This window comes from Elephas maximus, chromosome 10 (assembly GCF_024166365.1).
Source record: "Elephas maximus indicus isolate mEleMax1 chromosome 10, mEleMax1 primary haplotype, whole genome shotgun sequence".
NCBI lineage: Eukaryota > Metazoa > Chordata > Mammalia > Proboscidea > Elephantidae > Elephas > Elephas maximus.
The window spans coordinates 104,921,772-104,948,553 of NC_064828.1; the positions used below are offsets into that span (position 1 = coordinate 104,921,772).

General features: G+C 48.1%; 1 protein-coding gene across 2 annotated transcripts in view; it reads right to left on the bottom strand.

The window, feature by feature from the left end:
- GPR68 (G protein-coupled receptor 68) overlaps nucleotides 1-17,347 on the bottom strand; it is a 34,836-nt gene extending 17,489 nt beyond the window's left edge. Inside the window, exon 1 of one of the 2 annotated variants that reach the window (XM_049898432.1) lies at nucleotides 17,260-17,347. The gene's annotated coding sequence lies outside the window, so the exon portion shown is untranslated. Of the gene's footprint in view, nucleotides 1-8,657; nucleotides 9,587-17,259 lie in introns of those variants that run through there. The other variant, XM_049898435.1, reaches the window with a different exon arrangement.
- Nucleotides 17,348-26,782: the final 9,435 nt, after the last annotated feature.

Consider the following 26,782-nt stretch of genomic DNA (forward strand, 5'->3'; position numbering starts at 1 on the left):
TGTTTTCTCAAGCCGCCCTTTGAAATCTTCTCTTCAGCTCTTTCACTTCATCATTTCTTCCGTTCTCTTTAGCTATTCGATGTTCAAGAGCAAGTTTCAGAGTCTCTTCTGACATATATTTTGTTCTTTTCTTTCTCTTCTGTCTTTTTAATGACCTCTTGCTTTCTTTATGTATGTTGTCCTTGATGCCATTCCACAACTGGTCTGGTCTTCGATCTTCAGTGTTCAGTGTGTCAAATCTATTTTTGAGATGGTCTCTAAATTCAGGTGGGATATGCTCAAGGTTGTACTTTGGCTCTTGTAGACTTGTTCTAATATTCTTCACCTTCAATTTGAACTTGCATATGAGCAATTGATGGTCTGTTCCACAGTCGGCCGCTGGCCTTGTTCTGACTGATGATATTGAGCTTTTCCATCGTCTGTTTCCACAAATGTAGTCAATTCCTGTATATCCCATCCAGCAAGGTCCACATGCATAGTCGCTGTTGATGTTGTTGAAAAACAGTATTTGCAAATAATGTCATTCGTCTTATAAAATTCTATCATAAGATCTTCAGCATAGTTTCTATCACCAAGGCCATACTTTCCAACTACCAATCCTTCTTCTTTGTTTCCAACTTTCGCATTCTAATCACCAGTAATTATCAATGCATCCTGATTGCATGTTCGATAAATTTCAGACTGTAGAAGCTAGTAAAAATCTTCAATTTCTTCATCTTTGGCCTTAGTGGTTGGTGCATAGATTTCAATAATAATCCTATTTATTAGTCTTCCTTTTAGGTGTATGGATATTATCCTGTCACTGACCGTGCTGTGCTTCAGGATAGATCTTGAAATGTTCTTTTTGATGATGAATGAATTCCTCTTCAATTTGTCATTCCCGGCATAGTGGATCATATGATTGTCTGATTCAAAATAGCCAATACCAGTCCATTTCAGCTCACTAATGCCTGGGCTATCGATGTTTATGCCTTCCATTTCATTTTGGACAATATCCAATTTTCCCAGGTTCATACTTCGTATAATCCATGTTCTGATTATTAATGGATGTTTGAAGCTGTTTCTTCTCATTTTGAGTCGTGCCACATCAGAAAAAAAGTCCCAAAAGCTTGACTCCATCCACATCATTAAGGTCGTCTCTACTTTGAGCAGGCAGCTCTTCTCCAGTCGTATTTTGAGTGCCTGTCAACCCAAGGGGCTCATCTTCCGGCACTATATCAGACAGTGTTCTGCTGCTATTCATAAGGTTTTCACTGGCTAACTTTTTCAGAAGTAGACTGCCGGGTCCTTTTTCCTAGTCTGTCTTGGTCTGGAAGCTCAGCTGAAACCTGTCCCCTGTTGCCTATTAAATGCATATTTCCAGGCCTTGCCCTGGCCTCCCACCTCTCGTCTGTCAGATTGTCATGCTGTAGTGGTTTGCATGCTGCTGTGATGCTGGAAGCTATGCCACAAAAATCCTCACAACTGGATCAATAAGCAGCATTAAGATAAGCAGAAAAAAATATTGAAATTGTCAAGGATTTCATTTTATTTGGTTCCACAATCAATGCCCATGGAAGCAGCAGTCAAGAAATCAAATGATGCATTGCATTGAGCAAACCTGCTGTAAAAGATCATTTTCAATTGTTAAAAAGCAAAGATGTCACTTTGAGGACTAAGGTGCACCTGAGCCAAGCCTTGGTATTTTCAATCACCTCGTATGCATTGTGAAAGCTGGGCAATGAATAAGGAAGACCGAAGAAGAATTGATGCATTTGAATTATGATGTTCATGAAGAGAAATGAATATACCATAGGTTGCCAGAAGAATGAACAAATCTGTCTTCAAAGAAGTACAGCCACAATGCTCCTTAAAAGCGAGGATGACGAGGATTCATCTCAAGTACTTTAGACATGTTATCAGGAGTGACCAGTCCATGGAGAAGAACATTATGCTTGGTAAAGCAGAGGGTCAGGGAAAGAGAGGAAGACCCTCAATGAGATGGACTGACACACTAGTTGCAACAATGAGCTCGAACATAACAATGATTGTGACAATGGTGCAGGACGGGCGGTGTTTCATTCTGTTGTACATAGGGTCACTATGAGTCAGAAGTGACTAGAAGGCACCTAAAAACAACAGCCATGCCTCACTGGACCAGAATCACTTAGTCATGAGGTCCGAGAGTCTGCATTTTAAATTTCCCCGGGTTTTCTGACACACACCAAAGTTTCAGAACCACTTTTTAAGACCCAGCTCAAATACCACCCCCTTCACGCAGCCCTCCCTGATACCCATACGATGAACACGCCTCTCCCTCTGCTCAGCTCTGTCAGCATTAACTCCATCTTTCCTTGACTACCTCCAATCCTTCCCTGGCTAACTGCAGACTTCTGAGAGAGGAGCGTGTATGTTCCAACGTTGTGGCTGCCTGACAGCTGTCAGGGCTCCTCACACAGAAGGTGGCTATGAGTTCTGCGTAAGGAGGGAGTGCTGAAGAAGGGGACACAGGACAGGTGCTTACATGCTCTGAGCTGCCGCTGTGCACCAGGCACCAGGCTGGAACCTTCCCATAGGCTGCCTCGACAATGCTTCCCAGCAACCCTGCTGTTGTTAGCTGCATTGAGTCAGCCCCCTACTCATGACATCCCATGCCCAGTTGAGGATCAAACCGTTGTGACCCATAGGGTTTTCACTGGCTGATTTTTGGAAGTAGATTGCCAGGCCTTTCTTCCCAGTCCACCTTAGTCTGGAAGCTCTGCTGAAACCTATTCGCATCGCAGCGACATGCAAGCCTTCACTGACAGAAAGGTGGTGTCTGCACTTGGGGTGCGTTGGCCAGGAAAGGAACCCAGGTCTCTGGCATGGGAGGCAAGAATTCTACCCCTGAACCACCCTTGCCCTCTCACAGCAACTCTATAAGCTAAGTACTGCTATTCCCACTTTTTTTTGTTGTCGTTGGGGGCTATGAGTCCATTCAGAAAGTAGAACTGGCCCTTAGAGTTTTCTAGGCTGGAATCTTTCCAGACTCAGATCGCCAGGTCTTTCCCCAAGAAACAAGAGCCATCAAGGACCAAGGGTCACACAGCTGACAAGGGGCAGAGCCAGGATTCAAACTGAGGTTTGAGTGTATTGTATTTTAATAATTACAAATGCAATGCATGGGAATTTGAATGCTTATTTGTTGATGCCGATCTCCCTGCTAAGCTCCCAAAATAGGAGCTGGGGCTCTTTTGTTCTCTGCCGGGGAGAACAGTGGTTTGGTGCAAAAATAAATGCACAAGGTTTGGATGAATAAATGAACCAAAATCCCAGTCTTTCCATTTCTTCCTGGCAGAAACCGATATTAGAAGGTAAGGAACTAGGGGAGACAGGATATCGGATGAGGCAACAGGAAGAAGGTTGGTTTTGACTCTTGAGGGCATGGGTGGGTGACCATGTGTGAAAACGCTTTACCTGGAAAGCCTGCTGCTGAAAGAGAGACTTCCAGTCTGCAATCTGAAAAGGTCTGAGCAGCCTGGGGCATCCTTCCTATTCTGAGGCTGGCAGCACAGACCATATGCCTTCAGATTGCCATGGCAACCCTGGGCCAGCCCCAACAGTTTCCTGCCTCCCCACCCAGGGTGCTCCAGCCCATCAATTAATAAACTGATAATGCATGATAACAGTCACTCCAAACACCCAGGCAGCAGCCCTCATGAACAACAGACCGACGTCAAGGAACTGAGAGTAGCAGAGATGCTCACTGCACTCAACCATGGCCTCCTGCTAAAATCTAGTTTCTTGAAGCCAAATCACTCTCTCTCTGGCTCCTCCCTCTTGTTTTAAAGACATGGGGTTGTAACAGAGCTGGGGACTGGAGCCTCAGAGGTTCCAGGGAAACAGATCCCAGAAAAGCCACCACGTACGATGGACTCGAACATGTTGGCGATTGTGAGAAAGATGCAGGACATTTGGTTCTGTTGTACATGGGGTCTCCACAAGTTGGAGTCAATATATCTATCTGTCTATGGCGACGCCTCCCTCAGACCTGAATCAGGCCCAGAGAAACTGATTCTGAACAAAACATATTCTGTGGTAAGACCCTAGTCATGGATATTTGTATTTTTTCTGGCTCTTTCCTGGGAGGAACCCTACCTCCTCTGAAAAAGATTAATTAACTCATCACCATGGCACCCAGGAAAAAAAATGAAAAAGCAAAAGTGAGGACTTTCAAGTTGTGGTAGATCCAAGATGGTGGCAAATTGTTTGGTAATCTTTCCATTGAGAGGTGGGGTCTAAGTCCCTTCCCCTTGAATCTGGGTGGGCTCTGTGACTACTTGACCAACAGAATAAAGTGAAAGCAACACTGTGCTAGTTTCTGAGTCTAGGCTTGAAGAGACTGGCAGCGTCCACTTTCTATCTCTTGAGATAGTTGCTCTTGAAACCTAGGTCCCATGTTATAAGGAAGGTCAAGTAGTCCAAGATCCTGCCCGACAGCACTGGCTGAGCTCCCAGAGGACAGCCTGGATCAACCTGCTGCCATAAAAATGTGCAAAGTTGGAAAAAGAGTCTCCAGGCCCAGCTGAGCAGTATCAGTTGATGGTCTGAGACAAGCCATCCCCAGCAAGCCCTGCCCATATCATAGATCTGTGAGCAAAATAAATGATTGTTATTTTAAGCAATTACCTTTTGGGATGGTTTGTTATGTAGCAATAGATAATTACAACGTAACTATTATTTTTTTCCAAAATCACTTAAGGGTCTACCATGTGCTGGATTTGTTTATATGGTTATTTGGCTTTAATTTTTATAACTCTGTGAGGTTTTGGGTGAGGTAGATATTATTATCTCCATTTTCCCTATGAGATATTAAAGCTCGTAAAGGTAAAGTATCTTGTTTGAGGCCAGCCAGCTAGAAAGGATGAAATGGGGATTCTGACGCCAAAGCTCAATGCTCACTCTACCGCCATCACTACCACCATACTCCTCCTCTTATCTGATGGTGACCTTGTTGTTGTTGTTAGGTGCTGTCGAGTCAGCTCCGACTCATGACAACCCTGTGTATGACAGAAGGAAACATTGCCCAGTCCTGCACCATCCTGACAATCACTGCTACATTTGAGCCCATTATTGCAACCACTGTGTCAATCCATCTCATTGGGGGTCTTCTTCCTCTTCAGTGGCCTTTACTCTACTGTCTTGGTTATCTAGTGCTGCTATAACAGAACTACCACAAGTGGATGGCTTTAACAAATTTATTTCCTCAGAGTAAAGTAGGCTAAAAGTCCAAATGCAGGGAACCGCCTCCAGGGGAAGGCTTTCTTTCTCTGTCAGCTCTGGAGGAAGGTCCTCGTCTTCAATCTTCCCCTGGTCGAGAAGCTCCTCAGGCCCCAGGTCCAAAGGACACGCTCTACTCCAGGTGCTGCTTTCTTGGTGGTATGAGGTCCCCAACTCTCTGCTTGCTTTCCTTTCCTTTTATGTCTTGAGAGATAAAAGGTGGTTCAGGCCATACTCCAGGGAAACTCCCTTTATCTTGGATAAGGGAGGTAACCTGAGTAAGGGTGGTGTTACAATCCCACCCTAATCCCCTCAATATAAGATTACAATCACAAAATAGAGGACAACCATACAATACTAGCAATCATGGCCTAACCAAGTTGATACACACATTTTGGGGGGGACATAATTCAATCCATGACATCTGCCAAGCATGATGTCCTTCTCCAGGGACCGGTCGCACCTGATAATATGTCCAAAGTACACGAGATGAAGACTCATCATCCTCACTTCCAAGGAACATCCTGGCCATACCTCCTGCAAGACAGATTTGTTCATTCTTCTGGCAGACCATGGTATACTCAATATTCTTTGCCAACACCACAATCTGTGAGTGGAGAATCAGCAAAAAAGATGAACACCCTCAATGAGATGGATTGACACAGTGGCTGCAACAAATGGGCTCAAGCATAGTAAAGGTTGTGAGGACAGTGCAGGACCAGGCAGTGTTTCGTTCCGTTGTACGCAGGGTTGCTATGAGTCAGAACCAACTCAACAACACCTAACAACAACAACAACAACACAATTGAAATGTGTCAACTCTTCTTTGGTCTTCCTTCTTCATTGTCCAGCTTTAGCATGCATATGAGATGGAAAATACCATGGGTGCTGATATTGTTTACTCCTTCCAGGCCCTCTGTAAGGCCCATCCCCTGAACACCACGAAACTCTGGAAGCCTCTACATTTTGCAGTTGTTGCCTTGAACCTGTTTTCCACTCTGTTTCCTCTTAGGTATGTCTTCTCTACCTATGGTGTGCTCTCTGTCCAGATGGGCACAACATAACAGCAGTAACAAGAATACTCAGAGCTCACAGTTAGAGACCTTTGTATGGCTTTTAAGGTATGAGCTTTATCTGCATGATTTCATAACCACCCTAGGACGTAAGCTTTACTATTATCCCCATTTCTCAGAGGAGACACAGGCTTAAAAAAGAGGTTTGGTAATTTGCTCTTAACTGCTGTGTTGTGCTGCTCTTAGGTATCGTTGAGTCAATTCTTGACTCATAGTGACCTCATGTGTTAGAGTAGAACTGCCTCACAGGGTTTTCTAGGCTGTAATCTTTACGGAAGTAGATTGCCAGCTCTTTCTCTTGCACAGCCGCAGCCAAGCGCCTAACTGTTGCGCCACCAAGGCATCTTTTAACTGTCATACGCTAGTGTATATGTAGCCTATAGCATCCACCTTGTTGCAGCCGTGGTTCCACAGTTACGGTCAGAAATTCTTTTTTCTTTTCTTTGGACCTTGCATTTTTTTTCTTTTTTGGGGGGTGGGGTAGGGAAGGAATGTGAAGCAGAACAGATAACCATTTCATGTCACATTTGTATCGTTTCAAACTATTCTCACATCTCTTTTGTCCTCACAACCCCTCTTCCACGTGGCCATGTGTCTTAGTCATCTAGTGCTGCTATAACAGAAATACCACAAGTGGATAGCTTTAACAAAGAGAAATTTATTCTCTCACAGTCTAGTAAACTAGAAGTCCGAATTCAGGGTGCCAGTTCCAGGGGAAGGCTTTCTCTCTCTGTCAGCTCTGTAGGAAGGTCCTTGTCATCAACCTTCCCCTGGACTAGGAGCTTTTCAGCACAGGGACCCTGGGTCCAAAAGACATGCTCTGCTCCTGGCACTACTTTCTTGGTGGTATGAGGTTCCCCCAGTCTCTTGTTTCTTTTATATCTCAGAAAAGATTGACTCAAAACAATCTAATTTTGTAGACTGAGCCCTGCCTCCTTAACATAATTGCCTCTAATTCTGCCTCATTAACATCACAGAGGTAGGATTTACAACACACAGGAAAGTCACATCAGATGACAAAACAGTGGACAATCACACAATACTGGGAATCATGGCCTAGCCAAGTTGATACACATTGGGGGGCCGGGGGGAACACAGAATCATGGCCTAGCCAAGTTGATACACATCGGGGGCGGGGGGGAGGGACACAGAATCATGGCCTAGCCAAGTTGATACACATTTGGGGGGAGGGGGCAGACACAATTCAATCCATAACACCATGGCTAGTATTTCTTATCTACTTCGCTTTACAGAGGCCTAGCCACAGCAAGTGACCTGTCCAAAGCCACACAGCCAAGTGGCTGCTGCTCCAGGTCAGCACTCTCTCCACTGCCCACCGGTGAATGCCAAAGAGCCTCCCCTCCCGGTGCCATTTCACCTCCGCAGGCACTGTCTCCAGCCTGCAGATTATCAGAGCCTTTGCTTTCTCATTAGACCATTTGATTGCCAGGCAGGGGGCAGCAGCCAACCAGTCCCCCACCTGGCGCTCGCTCCTCCTGTCCGCCATCATCTGCCAGCTTCCCCTTCTTCCAGTGGCTTGTTGGGGTCTCAGCAATCCCGCTCAGTGGGTTACCGTTGCCCCTCGCGTAGGAGGGACAAAGATTTCGGGGAAGGAAAGAGTTCAAAGGCTGGCCCAAACGGAAGCTTCAGACCCGTTGTGCCACCGAGTTCTGGGAAATGAAGTGTTAGCTGTCTTAGACTTTTTTTTTTTTTTAAGTAATTACTAGGTGGCAGCGGAGCCAGCCCAGAGGCGGCCACAGGCGGAGACACCCCACCCCGACACCCCCGCCCCCAGAGGGGCCGGGACGCGCCAGCGGGTGGTGCTCAAGGCTGACACCTGGCAAGGACGCGTCTGCCTGCGCCGGTTAAGCGCCTGCGGTGGCTGCTCGAGGTGCGTCGGCTTCTGCCGCCCCTGTCCCCTTCCCCGCCCCCGCCCCTGTCCCGGTCCCCGTCCCCGCTCTGCACAGTCCGAAGCTCCGCACATGCCCACCCCGCACGCGCGCACGCGCACACGGCTGCACCTGTCGGCCCTGCGCACGCGAGTGCTTGGCACATACTCGCCCCGCACGCGCACACGGCCGCACCTGTCGGCCCTGCGCACGCACACGCACACTTCTCCGCCTGCCTTCCCGGCACACACCCGCACCTGCCCGCACCCGCTCGCTCCGGGGCCGAGCCGTGGGGCCGCTCTCCGTCGCCGGGGTCCGGGGACCTGCCCGTAGCGGAAGGCGCGGAGATGGCCGCCAGGTCCGTAGCCCCATTCGCACTGGGTTTCCAGGGCTTGGCGAGACAGGATTTTTCACGACCTCGGCAGGAGGAAGCGGCCTGCCTCCGGGGGATACGTACCTGCTCTGCGAGGGTCCAGGATGCTGGCCGCCGTCACCCTGCTCGGCGCCCGCACCCCTCTACGACCAACGCGCAGCAAGCGGGGCAGGTGCTGCGCCCTTGGGTTTTTCTTGCCCGCGGCTGTTGGCGATGGCTTGGGGACGCTGGCGAGTCTCTTTCCTGGCCAGGCCAGGTCCTCCTCCTCCTCGGGACTCTGGGCCCCCTCCCCCCTCCGGGCACACCCAGTCCTGCCTGTCTTCGCCCTGCCTTTGCCGTGACCACAGGCCACAGGCTCGGTGTCTGCCCTGAGTGGCCACGGTGGCCACGACAGAAGCTCAGGCCTGCCCTGGAGGTACAGTCGCCTGCAGCCCTTCCCCCACCCTGTCCCCAACACAGGGTCAGGATCTGCCCCGTAGCCTCAGGGGGGCCTGGCTGCAAAAGGACAAGAGTCTTTCTCCACCCACATCCACCCGCAGTGGCCCTGGTTGCCAGGGGCCTCCCGCCATAACCCCCAGATGAGAAGCTGGGAGAAGAGCCACGGAGCAGCCCTCTGTCCTGTTCACCCACTATCCCGCTGCTCCACACATCAGTAGCCACATAGTAATAGTGTGGCGTTGCTGCTCTGGGCCTCTGTCCACCTCCTCAGACCTCAGGCCAACCCAGCCTGTATCCACAGTTAGGTTAGTGGCCTCCTGGATACCCCGCCCTGGCGGTCCCCAGAGCCTGTGTGTGCCTGGGGCTGGGGTGACCAGGGGCAGCACAGAGGCCTTACTATTTGTCATGGATTGAATTGTGTCCCCCCAGAATATGTGTCAACTTGGTTAGGCCATGATTCCCAGTATTGTGTGGTTGTCCTCCATTTTGTGATTGTAATTTTATGTTAAAGAGGATTAGGGTGGGAGTTTAACATCCTTACTAAGGTCACATCCCTGATCCAATGTAAAGGGAATTTCCGTGGAGTATGGCCTGCACCACCTTTCATCTCACAAGAGATAAAAGGAAATGGAAGCTGAGCAGAGAGTTGGGACCTCATACTGCCAAGAAAGCAGTGCCGGGAGCGAAGCACGTCCTTTGGACCCAGAGTTCCTGCGGGGAGAAATTCCTAGTCCAGGGGAAGAATGATTACAAGGCCCTTCCTCCAGTTCTGACAGAGAGAGTCTTCCCCTGGAGCTGACACCCTGGATTTGGACTTTCAGTCTACTGAACTGTGAGAAAATAAATTTCTCTTAGTTACAGCCATCCACTTCTGGTATTTCTGTTATGGCAGCACTGGATGACTGAGACACTATTGGACTGAGAATTCGAGGAGGCCTTAGTGCCCTTTTTCCCATGTACTCACAAACAGCAGGAGTAACAGTGACCAAAAAAAAAAAAAAAAACAGTCACAGCTCACATTTATTGAGCACTTACTGTATACTAGGTGCTGTTCTAAGCACTTAAATGAATTGATTCTCACAAGGACTCTATGAGGTAGATACTATTATTACCCCCATTTTACATATGGGGGAATGAGGCACAGAGAGGTAAAGTAACTTAGCCAAGATCACACAGATCAAGATCTGTGATTCAAACCTAAGTAGTGGGTCCACTTTCATCCTATCCCAAGCCACCCTTAGCTGTTCCCTCAGCACCTTCCACTCTTTCACATCTGCATACCTTGGCCCCTGTGGCCCTCATCACTCATAAAGCCTCCTATCCCCCATGTCCAGAATTCCTGCCCCGATTTCAAGATCTGAAACGCACCTACACTATGGCGCCTTCGTGGTTGTCCCAGGCAATTTGTGCCGAGCTCTCTCTGTCCTCCTTTGGCCCCCTTCCCAGTATTCTTCGCACTGCCTACTTCGGTTGCTGACACATAGCTGTATGCCTGGCCCTAGCCCTGGCCTGGTGCCTGGCTCAGAGCAGGGTGCCTCCATTCCTGCCTGTGAAACGAGCATCCAGCCCTGGTCGCTGTGGGTGTCTGCAGAAATCTATGCGGTTGGTCATCAGAACAGATGGCCGGTGGTTAGCAGGCAAGGGAGGCAGAAAGACAGAGAAACCAACCTTCTTGCCTTCTGCCCACCTCTCTGGAGGGCTCGAAGCTCCACACTTTGTGACCTGGCCTCCAGGTGAGTCTCTGGAAGGAAGGAAATGGGCAGGAGGACAGAAGATACCCTGGCAGGGTGAGGCAGAGGTAGCAGAGGGAGGCTAAGGATTTTGCCTTTCCTGCTGGGCACACACCCAGCAACCTCCCAGCAGGCTCGTCTCCTGGGCCAGATCATCTCCTGCGCTAGTCCACATTTTGAAATTCTTCCTTCTTGCAAAATCTTCACAAATGGTGTTTTCTGGATTAACTCTTCATGTCATGAAAATGCACATCTGCTTTTTGAAAATTGCCAAACTCAATGTAGTTGTTTAGAGCTTGCTTTGGAAGTCAGAGTGTCTATGTTTGAATCCCAGCTCTGCTATTTGCCAGCAGGGTGACCGTGGACAAGACCCTTAATCTCTCTGTGTGCATTTCCAAATCTGTAAAATGGGACAGAGCTGCAAAAGGGGGCTGAGATGACTACATGAGTTAAGTTACGGAAAGCCCTTTGCAGAAAGCACAGCTCATTAAAAACCAAAAACAAAACCCAGTGCCGTCAATTCCAACTTATAGTGACCCTACAGGACAGAGTAGAACTGCCCCATAGAGTTTCCAAGGAGCGCCTGGTGGATTTGAACCGCCGACCCTCTGGTTAGCAGCCTTAGCACTTAACCACTACGCCAAGGTTCAATAAATGTTAGCTAGCGTTACTATTGTTGTCCGCTCCAAATACGGTCTTACATGTGGCTCTTATCTTTTGTTTACTGCATGTGCTTATGAATGGTCTCTTCTCATCCCAACAACAAGTTGTTTTATTCTCTCCATTTCACAGATCAGTGAACTGAACTGAGTTGCAGATGGTTATGTGAATTGGGAAACCCTGGTAGCATAGTGGTTAAGAGCTATAGCTGCTAACCAAAATGTCGGCAGTTTGAATCCACCAGGCAGTCCTTGGAAACTCTATGGGGCAGTTCTACTGTGTCCTATATGGTCACTATGAGTCAGAATTGACTCGACAGCAGTGGGATTTTTTTTGGTTTATACAAGTCATAAATGACTGCACCAGGACTTGAATGGGGTCCTGACTCTGAAGCTGCTTCTTCCACTGATGTTTGGACTCATCCTATCCCTCAAAGAAAGAACTGGGCGTGTTTTAAAGCCCATCTTCAGTCGCCAGATCCAGGATTCTGGCTCTCAAGAGTACAGCACAGACAGCCTATTACAACATGAACCAGGAACTATATCCCTGCCAGGGCCACCACACTGCACAATATCCAGGGTGCCATGCACGCCATAACCTATGAGATGGTGGCTCCAGGAGCTGGTGCAGTGCACAGTCTGGGCAGCAGTGCTGGTGGCCCTATCTCCCATTTTCTCTCCCATAGTCTCTGTTTGCAGATGTCCAAACATAGCTAGGGCCTTTCGTGCTCTAAATCCTCTACAGCTCCAACAAGCCCCCTTTAGATGACCATTTCACATTTTAGAAACAGAGCAGTGTGCCTTCTATTCCACTTACCTAAAGATCCAGAATGGGCCCGTGGAAGACAGGTTTGGCATCCCCAGCCATGCTCTCCCTAAGAAAGTGCTAGATCATCTTGTGGCTGGACTTGGTCGTGTTTCTTGGTGTCCATATGTCCAGCGGAATGTGTTGTTTCGTAAATGAAGCCTAGCATTGACATAATAAACAACAAACGACTTCCTAAGTGAAAACGAAGCATGCCAGACCCTTCCTGGGCCCAGAGGATAGTAACTGATGAGCCACGCTCGTGGAATGCCGATTTGAGATGCTGAACTAATAGGCGCCTTTCTCACCCACAGAAACGATCTACCACATGGGGCTGGGCTCTGGAGACGTGGTCAGAAGTGCCCCACGCTTGGCGCAAGGGACATTGGCAACCATTTCTTCCGTTCCAGCCTCTCAGTTTTTAGGTTTTTTTTTTTTTTGGCTTGGCAAAGAGTCAGCTTTCCATTTCATCTAAAGGCAGAGCCTGAGAACAGTTCATTCACTGCATTCTTCCAGTGAAAGCTCAGAGCGGCACACTGCAGGTGCTCAGAAAACGCAGCCAGAGGAGTAGGTGAGAGAGGTGTTATACCGGGTCAGAAGGGTGCCACACGCTTGCCCTTCCAGATCCGTCCTACTCTGTGGATTGTATCACCTGGGCTCCCTTGCCCTCTAGCTGCTGTTGGCTTTGGCCAATGGGCAGCACTAACTGGAGCCCAGAGGGTGGGAGGAGAGCAGAGTCAGGGAAGTATTGATTCCGCTGCCAGGATTGCCACAGGTTGGCTGCTTCCCTTTATGGGAGAGCCCAGCTCCTGCCGGGAGCCCCTCTTGGCCCTGCTCTCTCCAGCTTCCAGTAACTGCTCCCTCCCTGTCTTAGCTTCCAGCGCTGCTGTAACACAAATACCACAAATGAGTGGCTTCAGAGAAGAGACATTTATTTTCTCACAGCTCTGGAAACTAAAAAGTCCAGATTAGGGTCTTGGCTGTGTCAATTCCTTCCTTCTTGGTGGCCTCGTGCATTCCCGGGTTCCTTGGAGTTCCTTGGCATGGCATCTGTCTTTCCGTGTGTCTGTCTGTCTAATCTGCTCTTTTTATAACGCAGAAATGATCAGATTTAGACCTAACAGCTACATCTGCTAACCAAAAGGTCGGCAGTTCAAATCCACCAGGCGCTCCTTGGAAACTCTATACGGCAGTTCTACTCTGTCTTATAGGGTTGCTATGAGTGGAAATCAACTAGTTTTTTTTGGTTGTTTGTTTTGGTACCTGGGTATGGTCTAACTAGCATGACAAAGAAAATCTTATTTCCAAACAGGATTATATCCACAAGTATAGGAGTCAGGATTCCAACACATATTTGGGCGGGGGGAGCATAAGTTCACCCCTAGCACTCTCCCTTTCCCCTGCAGGTCTAGGGGTAGTCACAGCTCCCCAGAGATGCTAGCCCCAGGCTGCTGTACCATCCACGTTGATTCCCTTAACCTGAACCACGCCTTTGACAACTGGCCCTGTGTTAAACTCTATTACCCCTCCTGAGTGTGCCATCTGCCTCTTGCGGAGCCGCCATCTGATACAGAAATGCCCCTGGCTGCAAACTGACAGGAATGGAACAATGTGCGGGTACTGAAGAATGCGCAGAGATTATCTCCTGACTGCTTTTCCAGTTCATTCTTCCAATTAGCACAGCTGGCCTGCCTCAGAGAAAATCTCTCTTTATCCCCCAAACAACACAGTGACTCCTCACTTCCTTCCTCAGCTCCAGTGCCAGCTCATGTATCCCTGCAGCTCATGTATCCCTGCGCAGCCCCAAGCCTCCTCCGGCCGATCCCCTGCCCGTCCTTCCCGGCGCCGTGAGTTTCCAAGGGCAGAGGTGGACAACTTTCACTCTGAGAAATACTCGCCATTGCTGAGGCAGGCACCTCCCAGGACGACTTCAGGCAGCAAGAACTTGGCTTTTCTGAGAATTACCTTTTCTGGGATCAACCGCACTCCAGCAGGCTTGGGGCCTGAGCTGATTAATCAGACGACCTGATTAACACCGCAAAATTGTTTCCGCTCCCACTCAGATAATCCCCGAGGCTCTCAGACTATGACTAATGGGGATGCACCAAGGCAGGAAACTCTGAGGCCAGCAGGCAGTCAGCTCAGGTCCAGGTGAAGCGTGAGCACACCTACCTGGAGGGCTGGGAACCCATGCCATATCCCTGGTTGGACTGCAGACTCCTGCAGGAGGCCTTCAGGCTAGGCTTGCTCAAGCTGAGCCAGTTTGGGTTTGAGTCCTAAATCTGTTGTGCTCTGACTGTGAGAGCTCTGGCAAGTTATGCAGCCTCTGTGAGCCTCGGTTTCTTTTTCCTTAAAATGGGGTTAGTAAGGAAGATGGGCATGAGAATCAAATATAAATGTGCCCTCAAGCAATCTGGTTGACATAGAAACCAGGAGCCCAGCCTGGCCGATGTAAAGAGAGAGGTTATGCTGGGAAGGCACAAAAGGGGGCTGTGCTGGCTAAACTGGGGTGGGCCAGGCTGGGGTGTAACCTCTGACTTGGTTCTCCTGCTTAGAATGGTTCAGATCTGTGCTCCTCCACTTGATGGGCTGTGTGACCTTGGGTAAGTTACATGACTTCTCTGTGCCTTAGTTTCCTTATCTGTAAAATGGGGATAATAATAGCGCCTCACAGGGCTGTTGTATTATAGGAGTTTACAAGTGTAAAACTCTTAGAAAGAACCCTTCCTATAGTGAGTGCTCAATAAATGTTAGTCCCCCTCCTTCTTCACCCAGCGCCTGCTAGAAGGCTGTGTGTTCCCCTCTGGTTCAGGTGTGCAGAATCTTGGTGGTGGCAAGCTAGTTGAGTGGTGAGAGAGGTGACGACTTTCCCTCAATTTGCTGTATAAGGTTTGCCTCCTATGGGGCTCATGCTACTTTGGTATTTGGATGCTGGGGGAGGACAGGGAGGAATTTGAGTGGTATCTGGCACCTGGGAAGGAGCCTTGGTGGTGCAGTGGTTAAGTGCTCAGCTGCTAACTGAAGTGCTGATGGTCCGAACCCACCAGCCACTCCGTGGGAGAAGGATGTGGCAGTCCGCTCCTGTAAAGATTACAGCCTTGGAAACCCTGTGAGGCAATTCTACTCTGTCCTGTAGGGTTGCTATGAGTCAAAATCAACTCTGCAGCAAGGGGGTGGCACCCAGGAACTTTTCCAGACTTAACTGGCTGGAGCCCCTGAAGAGAATCATTGGAAGCTCCCCCTCCAACCCCCCGGCTAATGGCTTAGGTGCCTCTAATGGGGTGCAGGAGGTTAGGACGATGGGAAAGAAATGAAATGAGAGAGGGCTGGCAAAGAATTTGCAGCCTAGACAGGGGTCTGACATAGAAAGCTCTGTGAAACTTCTCCTCTGAGATGGGCTTCAGACTGTGCTTGACGGGCTCCCAGGCCATCAGCTGGCATCTTGGGGGGCAATAATGATGTCAGAGAGACAGCCTAGCCTAGAGGTTACACCCTCTGGAGCCAGACTACCCTGGGTTCAAATCCCAGTTCTGCCATCTGCCTAGCTATTTAACTCTTCAGTGCCTCATGTGTAAAACGATGGTGACAATGGCATTTACGTCATAGTGTTGTGTAAAGTCCTTGGAACAGTTCCTGTCCCAGAGTATGTGCTCATTAAGTGTCAGCTGTTATTAAAATTTCACCAACCCCAGTGTCCTCTGGTGCAATCAAAAGGCTGGCTACAGTGGTCAGCTGAATAATAGCCCCCCAGAGATGTCCATGTCCTAATCCCTGGGGCCTGTGAATATGTCACCTTACTTGGCAAAAGGGACTTTGCAGATACGGTTAAGTTAAGGATTTTGAGCTGGGGCTGTTATCCTGGATTGAGCCCAATGGAATTGAAAGGGTGAAAGGGGGAGGCAGAAGAGGGAGAGTGTCTGAGGAATGCAGTTTGGAAAAGACTCGACCTGCCATTGCTGGCTTTGACACTAGAAGGGAGCTGTGAGCTAAGGAATGCCGGCAGCCTCTAGAAGCCGGAAGAGGCAAGGAAATGGATTCTCCCCCAGAGCCTCCAGAAGGTACGCAGCCCTGATGCCGACACCTTGATTTTAGCCCAGTGAGACTTATTTCACACTTCCGACCCCCAGAACTGTAAGATAAGAAGGTTGTGGTGTTTTAAACCACTGCAGGTAATTTGTTACAGGAGTAATAGGAAATTAATTCAGCTGCCGAGATTCAGTGCAGCTGTACCCTTGGAAAGATGAGCCAAGTTGTGTCACTCCATAGTATTTACTCAGCACATGTGGTACCATCTCTAGTCCTTGTCCTCTGGAGGTGTGGAGAACACATCAGACCATACCACTGAATGTCCGCTTGGCATACACATTGCCAGGGATGGAATGCTCAGGGACAGACGCACACCTGTACGTTTAAGTGCAATAGAACCAGCTTCTGCTGTGGAGGTGACCCTTAGGCTTCAGTGGAGGAACAGGAGGCACTGAGTCCTCCTCAGCCATGGGGATGGCCATCTCATTCCGGACTTCTACCAAGACCAACCACCACCATCCCTACCCCCAACACACACTCAATACTGATGGGGGGGTGACAGTTGGGGTCAGAGGGCAGTGTGACAGGCTCTGAGATTCTCCAAGGAAGGGCTCCATTTCTTTTTTCCTGTGCCTTGGCTGTACTAGGGAGGATCAGGGCATGTCCCTAGGGCCTGGGCAGTGCTGGCCTTTTGAGCTCTGCCCCCTACGCCACAGGAAGCCTGGGCAAGGGCGCCCCCTCTGGCCTTCTGTTCCCCCATGTAGCACCCTCGAGACACACCCTTTGGGTGGCAGGTCCCAGAATGGCTGGGGCCTTCCTTTCCAGCTCCTCTCCTTCACCTCCCTGAAAGCCCTTTTCTCCGGAGACTGAATTTTGAACTTTGCGCCGCAAGCGACGGCCGGGAGCGGGTTTTGCTGGAGATCGGTGGCCCCCTCCGGCGGGCCTGGCGGCCCCTGTCCCCCTGCTCTGCCCACCCTGGCGGAGGGCCCGCTGCCCGGCCAGGGCCCGGAGCGCCTCGGAGCACTCACCCTCGGCTCTGCGGTCCGGGTCCCAGCGCCGCGGTCTCCCCGGGCTCAGCGTCGACCCGCCCGCGGGTGGCCGAGTGCGCGGCGGCGGCGGCGGAGGCGGGGGCGTGGCGGGCCGCCCAGGGCTGAGTCGGCGCCTCCCGCTCGCCGTGCGGGCGCCGGGTCCGGCGGGCCTCGGGCCGCGGTGGCGACGCCTGTCTTCTGCGCGGAGTGGGGGGGCGGGGGGCAGGGGGCGGGCGGAGGCTTCAGCTGCAGCCGAGGACCTGGCAGCGGGCCCCGCAGGCCACCAGGTTGCTCCAGACCGGCTCTGGCACGGGCGCAGGCCGGCCACCCCCCGTGGCCCGGAGGGGCGACCCCCTGCAGATACATTCCGGCCGCTGCTCCCCAGTGGAGAGGCCAGAGGGGCCAGTGTTCCTTCCCGCGGGCAGGGCTGGCTTAATCCCTGACCCCCTCGTGTCTGTTTGGGCGAAGGGAGATGGGGTGCAGGTGGGCTGATTTTTCCCTCTGCCAGCTCTCAGACTGCGGCGTGCCACTGAACTTGACCTCAGTGGGCTTGGTCAACAAGCCCAGCTTGGAAAGGGAAGCAATTTCTGCGGCCTGCCATGACCCCCACCCCACCCTAGGCACCTGCCACACCTTACATCACGCCCTCCACTCTCTAGGTGAGTGTGTGTCCACTCTGCAGTCTGTCAGATCCCACTGGCCCACTCTTTCATCTCTACCCACTGGGGAAATGGAGGAAGACCGGGAGGCAAGAGGCCCGGAACAGTTTTCCAGCCTCCAGACAAGGCCCAAGTGGTCTCTCTGCGTTTGGTGTGTTCAGCGCAGGAAGAACACCAGGGCTCCCAAATCCAGGCTTTTCCAGGGCCCGAGTTTAGGAACAGCTAAGTTTGGGGGGGGGGTTGGGGTTATTCTGCTCTGATCTCTATCCCACCCTGGTGCCACCCTCTCTTAGGTCACTCACAACTGGGAGGGCGGACATGAGTGAGAAACAACCAAGAAAACAGACTGCAGCTTGTGCTCTACAAATGCCAACACCAGTCAGCATGGTCAGCTCTGGAAAGCTTCCATCCCCCAGGGTCTCTTTGCATGTCTCAATTGTTTTGTCTCTTCCTCTTCAGCCCATCCCTAAAGGTGCTGCTTCCAGGCGTGTGCTGGAGCCGGCCAGTGCTATTTGCCAGCCAGGACCGCCCCTCGGTAGTTGAATTTCCAGGAATTTTGCAAGCCAGTTAGTTGTTAAACGCAGCCATCATTAAAAGTTAAATTATGTTAAGCTTACAATTAGATAAGTTCTTTTAAAATTGAAGGTAATACATACTCAAAACTCATCAATCCCTAGTTATTTTACTATTACCTATGTTCTTGGGGTCATTTATACCTGTCGTATCTGTATGAGGAGCCTTGGTGGCTCAGTGGTTAAGAACTCGGCTGCTACCCCCAAGGTGAATGGTTCAAACCCACCAGCCGCTCCACAGCAGAAAGATGGGGTAATCTGCTTCTATAAAGCTTTACACCCCTGGAAATCCCGTGGGCAAATCCTAATCTGCCCTATAGGGTCACTAGGAGTCAGAATTGACTCAACAACAATGGGTGTGGTTTTTGGTTTCGTATCTGTGTGGTGGTGGCATTACACAAAGACGTGCTACTGCACATCTTTTCAACTCCATGTTTAGTGACGTCATGTTGAAGTTGGCCAGGGTGAGAGTGTTTACTCCACAGATAACAGAAAATGCTACAAAAGAGGGCTGATTTATGTTTTTTTGATTGTCTAGAGTCTCTAGACTCAATTCAGAAAGTGATGAAGAAAATGTTAATAGTGCAGGTTAAATTTAAAAGTCTGTGTTGGGTGAATATTATGGTATGTGAATTATAGTTCAACTAAAAAAAAAAGTATATCATGTCTGTAGCCATTACACTGCAAATAGCACAAAAAATTGGGGAGGTATTTGGCCAGCACTGGATTCAGCAAAGACAGTCACATCATGGACGAATGAGTGAAGTTCCAACACACGTCTGTAACTACTGGTTTCACTTTCATCTTGCTAACAGGAAAGAAAATATCAACCAACATTCAAGTCTGAATCACACTCAGTGGTCAGTTGTAACCATAGGTTGGCTAGGGATCTACCAGTTCAGCAAAAATCAATGAAAGCTTTCTATAAGAATCAATCAGCTATATGGATTTACAATAAACAGTTGTTATGGATTGAATTGTGATTCCCCTCCCCCCAAATGCATGTAATCCTTCTATACTGTGGTTATAACCCCATCAGGGAATGGGTCTTCTTTGTTATGTTGTTAGGTGCCATCGAGTCGGTTCTGACTCATAGCAACCCTATGTACAACAGAAGGAAACACTGCCCAGTTCTGCACCATGCCCAGAATAGTTATGCTTGAGCCCATTGATGCAACCAACCACTGTGTCAATCCATCTCGTTGAGGGTCTTCCTCTTTTTCACTGACCCTCTACTTTACCAAGCATAATGTCCTTCTCCAGGGACTAATCCCTCCAGGCGACATGTAAGACGTAGTCTCGCCATCCTTGCTTCTAAGGAGCATTCTTGTGGTAGGTACTACTTCTAAGGCAGATTTGTTCGTTCTTTTGGCAGTCCATGGTATATTCAATATTCTTCACCAACACCACAATTCAAAGGTGTCAATTCTTCTGTCTTCCTTATTCATTGTCCAGCTTTCACATGCATATGATGCAATTAAAAATGCCATGGCTTGGGTCAGGTGCACCTTAGTCTTCAAGGTGACATCCTTACTTTTCAACACTTTAAAAAGGTCCTTTGCAGCAGAGTTGCCCAATGCAATGTGTCTTTTGATTTCTTGACTGCTGCTTCCATGGCTGTTGATTGCGGATCCAAGCAAAATGAAATCGTTGACAACTTCAGTCTTTTCTCCATTTATCACGATGTTGCTCATCGGTCCAGCTGTGAGGATTTTTGTTTTCTTTATGTTGAGGTGCAATCCATACTGAAAGCGGTGGTCTTTGATCTTCATCAGTACGTGCTTCAAGTCCTCTTCACTTTCAGCAAGCAAGATTGTGTCATCTGCATAACGCAGGTTGTTAATGAGTCTTCCTCCAATCCTGATGCCCTGCTCTTCTTCATATAGTCCAATTTCTTGGATTATTTGCTCAACATACAGACTGAATAGGTATGGTGAAACAATACAACTCTGACACACACCTTTCCTGACTTTAGACCACGCAGTATCCCCTTGTCCTATCCGAACAACTGCCTCTTGATCTACGTACAGGTTCCCCGTGAGCACAATTAAGTGTTCGGGAATTCCCAATCTTCAAAATATTATCCATAATTTGTTATGATCTACACGGTCAAATGCCTTTGCATAGTCAGTAAAACACAGGTAACATCCTTCTGGTGTTTTCTGCTTTCATCCAGGATCCATCTGACATCAGCAATGATATCCCTTGTTCCACGTCCTCTTTGGAATCTGGCCTGAGTTTCTGGCAGTTCCCTGTCAATATACTGTTGCAGCCGCTTTTGAATGACCTTCAGCAAAATTTTACTTGAGTGTGACATTGATGATATTGTTCAATAATTTCCACATTTGGTTGGATCACCTCTCATGAGAATAGGCATAAATATGGCTCTCTTCCAGTTGGTTGGCCAGGTAGCTGTCCTCCAAATTTCTTGGCATAGACGAGTGAGCACTTTTAGCACTGCATCTGTTTGTTGAAACATTTTAATTGATATTCTGTCAATTCCTGGAGCCTTTTTTTTTTTTTAGCCAACACCACTACAGCTTGGACTTCTTCCTTCAGTACCATCAGTTCCTGATCATATGCTACCTCTTGAAATGGTTGAACGTTGACCAAATCTTTTTGGCATAATAACTCTGCATATTCCTCCCATCTTGTCTGGATGCTTCCTGCATGGTTTAATATTTTCCCCATAGAATTCTTCACTATTGCAACTCAAAGCTTGAATTTTTTCTTCAATTCTTTCAGCTTGAGAAATGACAAGCATGTTCTTCCCTTTTGGTTTCTATCCCCAGCTCTTTGCACAGGTCATTATAATACTTTACTTTGTCTTCTCAAGCCGCCCTTTGAAATCTTCTGTTCAGTTCTTTTACTTCATCATTTCTTCCTTTTGCTTTAGCTACTTAACATTCAAGAGCAAGTTTCAGAGTCTCTTCTGACATCCATTTAGGTCTTTTCTTTCTTTCCTGTCTTTTTAATGACCTCTTCCTTTCTTCATGTATGATGTCCTTGATGTCATTCCACAACTGGTCTGGTCTTTGGTCATTGTGTTCAATGCATCAGAATCTATTCTTGAGATGGTCTCTAAATTTAGGTGGGATATACTCGAGGTCATACTTTGGCTCTTGTGAATTGGTTCTAATTTTCTTCAGTTTCAACTTGAACCTTCATATGAGCAATTGATTGTCTATTCCTCAGTCAGCCACTGGCCTTGTTTGACTGATAGAGAGCTTGCCACAGATGTGGTTGATTTGATTCTGTGTATTCCATCTGGCAAGGTCCAGGTGTATAGTGGCCATTTATGTTGGTGAAAAAAGGTATTTGCAATGAAGTTGTCAGTCTTGCAAAATTCTATCATTTGATCTCCGGCATTGTTTCTATCACCAAGGCCATATTTTCCAACTATCAATCCTTTTTCTTTGTTTCCAACTTTTGCATTCCAATCACCAGTAATTATCAGTGCATCCTGATTGCATGTTTGATCAATTTCAGACTGCAGAAGTTGGTAAAAATCTTCAGTTTCTTCATCTTTTGCCTCAGTGGTTGGTGCGTAAATTTGAATAATAGTCATATTAACTGGTCTTCCTAGTAGGCTTATGGATATTATCCCATCACTTACAGCGTTGTACTTCAGGATACATCTTGAAATATTCTTTTTGACGATGAAAGCAACGCCATTCCTCTTCAAGTTATCATTGCCAGCATGATAGGCCGTATATAATTGTCTGATTCAAAATGGCCAATAGCAGTCCATTTCAGCTTGCTAATGCCTAGGCTATCGATGTTTATCCATTCCATCTCATTTTTGACGATTTCCAATTTTCCTAGATTCCCATTTCATATATTCCAGGTTTCGATTATTAGTGGATGTTTGCAGCTGTTTCTTCTCATTTTGAGTCGTACCACACGAGCAAATGAAGGTCCCGAAAACTTTACTCCATCCACGTCATTAAGGTCGACTCTACTTTGAGGAAGCAGCTCTTCCCCAGTCATCTTTTGAGTGCCTTCCAACCTGGGGGCTCATCTTCCAGCACTATATCAGACGGTGTTCCGCTGCTATTCATAAGGTTTTCCCTGGCTAATGCTTTTCAGAAGTAGACTGCCGGGTCCTTCTTCCTAGTCTGTCTTAGTCTGGAAGCTCCACCGAAACCTGTTCACCGGGGTGACCCTGCTGGTATTAGAAATACTGGTGGCATAGCTTCCAGCATCACTGCAACATGCAAGCCACCACAGTACAACAGACTGACAGACACATGGTGTTTCACATTGTTACACATCCTTTATATCAGTTACATATGCATGTGTGTATATGTTTATATATGTGTGTGCGTGTGTGTATATATGTGTACATACATATATACACACATACATACATACAAATACACACACACAATTTCCTCCTGGAGAGCTGGTTGTTAAACATTTGGCTGGATATTAAACATTGGCTGGAAGCTTCCCAATGCTTTTCCTATGTTCTTTCTTATTTTCTCACTTTATTGTTCTCCTTAGGATGAACTCTTCTTGTCCCAGACCCCAAATCTCTCTCCTGCTAGACTTCACCCCTGAGCTGCAGGCATGAATACCCAGCTGCCCCTCAGGTGTTTCACAGACCACCAGACCCCAGGTCACACATCTAGAGGAATGCAGAGAGGGTGAGTCCTGGGCCTTGGGGGGTGGGCATGACCTGGGATGCTCTCCTCAGCCACAGCCACAAGGCTCTGTGGTACTACCCAGGCAGGACCATTTCTTGGATTGGCTGTGGACGTGAGCGAGGTTTGGGGGGAACCTGTTGGATGGAGTAACGGATAGGACACAGAGATAAGCGAGGGGGAGTGCAAACAGCCTCTGGGTGTGTAATGGGTCAGATGTGGTGAGATGCGGAAGGCCGAGGCCCATTTTGGGTGAGGGAGGATGGTGAGTTGAGTGTTGGACAGTCTGAGTTTGAGGTGTCTTAAGGACAGTTCACTACATGCTGGATATAAATTTGGAGCCATCTGCAAACAGACTATAGTTAAAATTGTGGATGTGTATGAGCTTGTCTAGGGTGAGAGAGAGTGAGACGAGGGCTTGGGCACACCTTGAGGTGAGCCACATAGGCTGGGTTGAGTCTACAAAGGGATGAGGTGTGGCCAGTGGGGAGGCCAAGGAAAGAGAATGTTTCGAAAAGAAAGGCGTGGACAACTGAGATGAACACACATCCAGGTTGACAATGAGGGCTCGGAAGTTCTCTTTGGACTTAGTGACATAGGGATCACTGTGACCTTAGCAAGAGCTTTCCTGCTGGACCCATGGGACCAGAACCAGCTGTAGTGGACTAAAGAGGACATAGAGGTGGGGCTGAGAGGACAGACTGGGAAGGGTCAGGCAAAGGACCAAAGGCAGAGAGACTAGCTAGCATCACCCAGAGCTGGAAGGAGTGACCAAGGATGAGAACAGCTGGCAAAGAGGGGCCAGATTCCAGACACAGTTCTCAGGTACAGAGTGATCTATGAAATGTATGAGGTGAGAGAGGACAGGTCAAGCCCGATTTTCAGGTTTCTGGCTCCTGTGTCTGGAGGATAGATGGTGAGTTGGCTGAGCTAGGGCACCTGGGAAGCAAGAAGCCTGCAGTCCACGTAGGTGGGTCTGACAGTTGGTAGTTCTTTCAGGCCTGAAGTTCAGGAGAGCAGTGGAGGCTGAAGGTGAAGCTCTGGGAGTGGTCAGCATGAGGGGAGGTTGTTGCCCATGTGGGGGGTGGATGGGGTTGGCCATGAAGGGGCGTTATGGTGAGAAGTTAAGCAGTCCAAGGTGGAACCAAAGACACAGAAGGATTTCAATAAATGTTTGTGGGACAGATGACTGCGTACCGAAGAGCTGTCCCAGAGAGAACCATGAGGCAGAGGCTTTGGCTTTCCAGGAGTGACCAGCCAGGTGTTCAATCTTGTGCAGGCCACATAGGATGAAAACTGCAAAGCAACCCCGCTCATCTAGCTCAAAGCACTATGGATGGGCAGTTCCCATTGAGAGGCCAGGTAGTACAACATGTTCCAGGACCCCAGAGAAGAATGGGAAAGGAGGCAAGAGACTCTTACAAGAAGTTAGATGAGAAAGGAAGGAGACATTGAGGCAATAGCTGGATAGGAAAACATTAAAAGTTCACATATACATGGATATTTATCAGTCTATTTGCATACCCACCTATCAATCATCTATCTGATTTAAGCACACATGGATATCTATCTAAGCCCTGGTGGCACAGTGGTTAAGAGCTTGGTGGCTAACCAAAAGGTTGGCAGTTCAAATCTACCAGCTGCTCCTTGGAAACCCTATGGGGCAGGTCTACTCTGTCTTACGGGTTGCTGTAAGTCAGAATCAGCTCGACCGCAACGGGTTTGGTTTTTGGTTTTGGAATATCTATCTACCTACCAATCTATTGGAAACCCTGGTGGCGTAGTGGTTAAGTGCTATGGGTACTAACCAAAGGGTCGGCAGTTTGAATCTGCCAGGTGCTCCTTGGAAACTCTATGGGGCAGTTCTACTCTGTCCCATAGGGTTGCTAGAAGTCGGAATCGACTTGATGGCACTGGGTTTGGTTTGATTTTTGGTTACCAATCAATCGATCAACCATTTATCTAACTTAAGCATCTGATCTGAGGCCCCTAAGGTCCAAATTCTAGACCTGTCACTTACTAGTTGAATGGCCTTGAGAACATCAAAAAAGTTCACTTTAAGCTGAGCTCTTATGCTATATCAAAATGGGATTCAAGTTTTTCTTAATGGTGCTTTAGATGAAGGTTTACAGAGCAAATTCATTTCCCATTAGACAATTAATACACATTGTTTTGAGACATCAGTTGCCAACCCTGCGATGTGTCAACATCCTCTCCTTCTCAACCTTGGGTTTCCCATTTCCATTCATCCAGTTTTCATGTCCACTACTGCCTTCTTGTCCTTGACCCTGAGCTGGTGTGCCCATTTACTTTTGTATACATGGTTGGGCTACATGTATTGTTTTATGGTTCTAAGCTTTGGCTGAAGGGTGAACTTCAGGCGTGACTTCAGTACTGAGTTAAAATTGTGTCCAGGGGCCATACTCTTGGGGTTTCTCTGGTCTCTGTCAGACCACTAAGTCTGGCCTTTTTTTGTGTGTGAGTTAGAATTTTGTTCTACATTTTTCTCCAGCTCTGTCTGGAGCCCTCTTTTGTGATCCTGTCAGAGCAGTCAGTGGTGGTAGCCAGCACCATCTAGTTGTGCTGGACTCAGCCTGGTGGAGGCTGTGGTAGTTGTGGTCCATTAGTCCTTTGGACTAATCTTTCCCTTGTGTCTTTGGTTGTCGTCATTATCCCTTGCTCCAGACAGAGTGGGACCAGTGGATTATCTTAGATGACCACTCACAGGCTTTTAAGACCCCAGACGCTACTCACCAAAGTAGGATGTAGAACATTTTCCTTATAAATTATGTTATGCCATTTGAGCTGGATGTCCCGAGACCATAATCCTCAGCCCTCAGCTCAGTAATTCAGTCCCTCAGGGAGTTTGGATGTGTCTATGAAGCTTCTATGACTTTACCTTGGTCAAGTTGTGCTGACTTCCCCTGTATTGTGTACTCTTACCCTTCATCAAATTTACAACTTAACTGTTGTCTAGGTACTGTTTTTCTCTCCCCAAGCCTCAACTCCCTCGTAACCACCAAAGACTGTTTCTTTCTGCGTGTAAACCTTTTCATAAATTTTTATAATACTGCTGTCATACAGCATTTGTCCTTTTGTGATTGACTTATTTCACTTGGCATAATGCCCTCAAGATTCATCCATGTTTATTGTTTCGTAGTATTCCATTGTGTGTTATGTACCACAGTTTACCCAATCGTCTGTTGACAGGCACTTAGGGTTTCCATCTTTTTGCTATTGTGAATGATGCTGCAATTAACATGGGTGTGCACCTCTATTTGTGTGACGGCTCCTACTTCTCTATATTCCTAGGAGTGGGATTGCTGGATCATATGGTATTTCTATTTCTAGGTTTCTAAGGAAGCACCATATTGTTTTCCAAAATGGTTGTACCATTTTGCCTTCCCACAAGCAGTGTATAAGAGTTCCAATCTCCCCACAGCCTCTCCAATATTTGTTAGTTTTTTTTTTTGGTTCATGCTAGTAATGTCGGGGTGAGATGGTGTCTCATTGTGGTTTTGATTTACATTTCTCTAATGGATAGTGATTAAGAGCATTTCCTTATGTGTCTGTTAGCCACCTGAATTCTTTGAAGTGTCTGTTCATATCCTTTGCCCATTTTTAAATTGGATTATTTGTCTTTTTG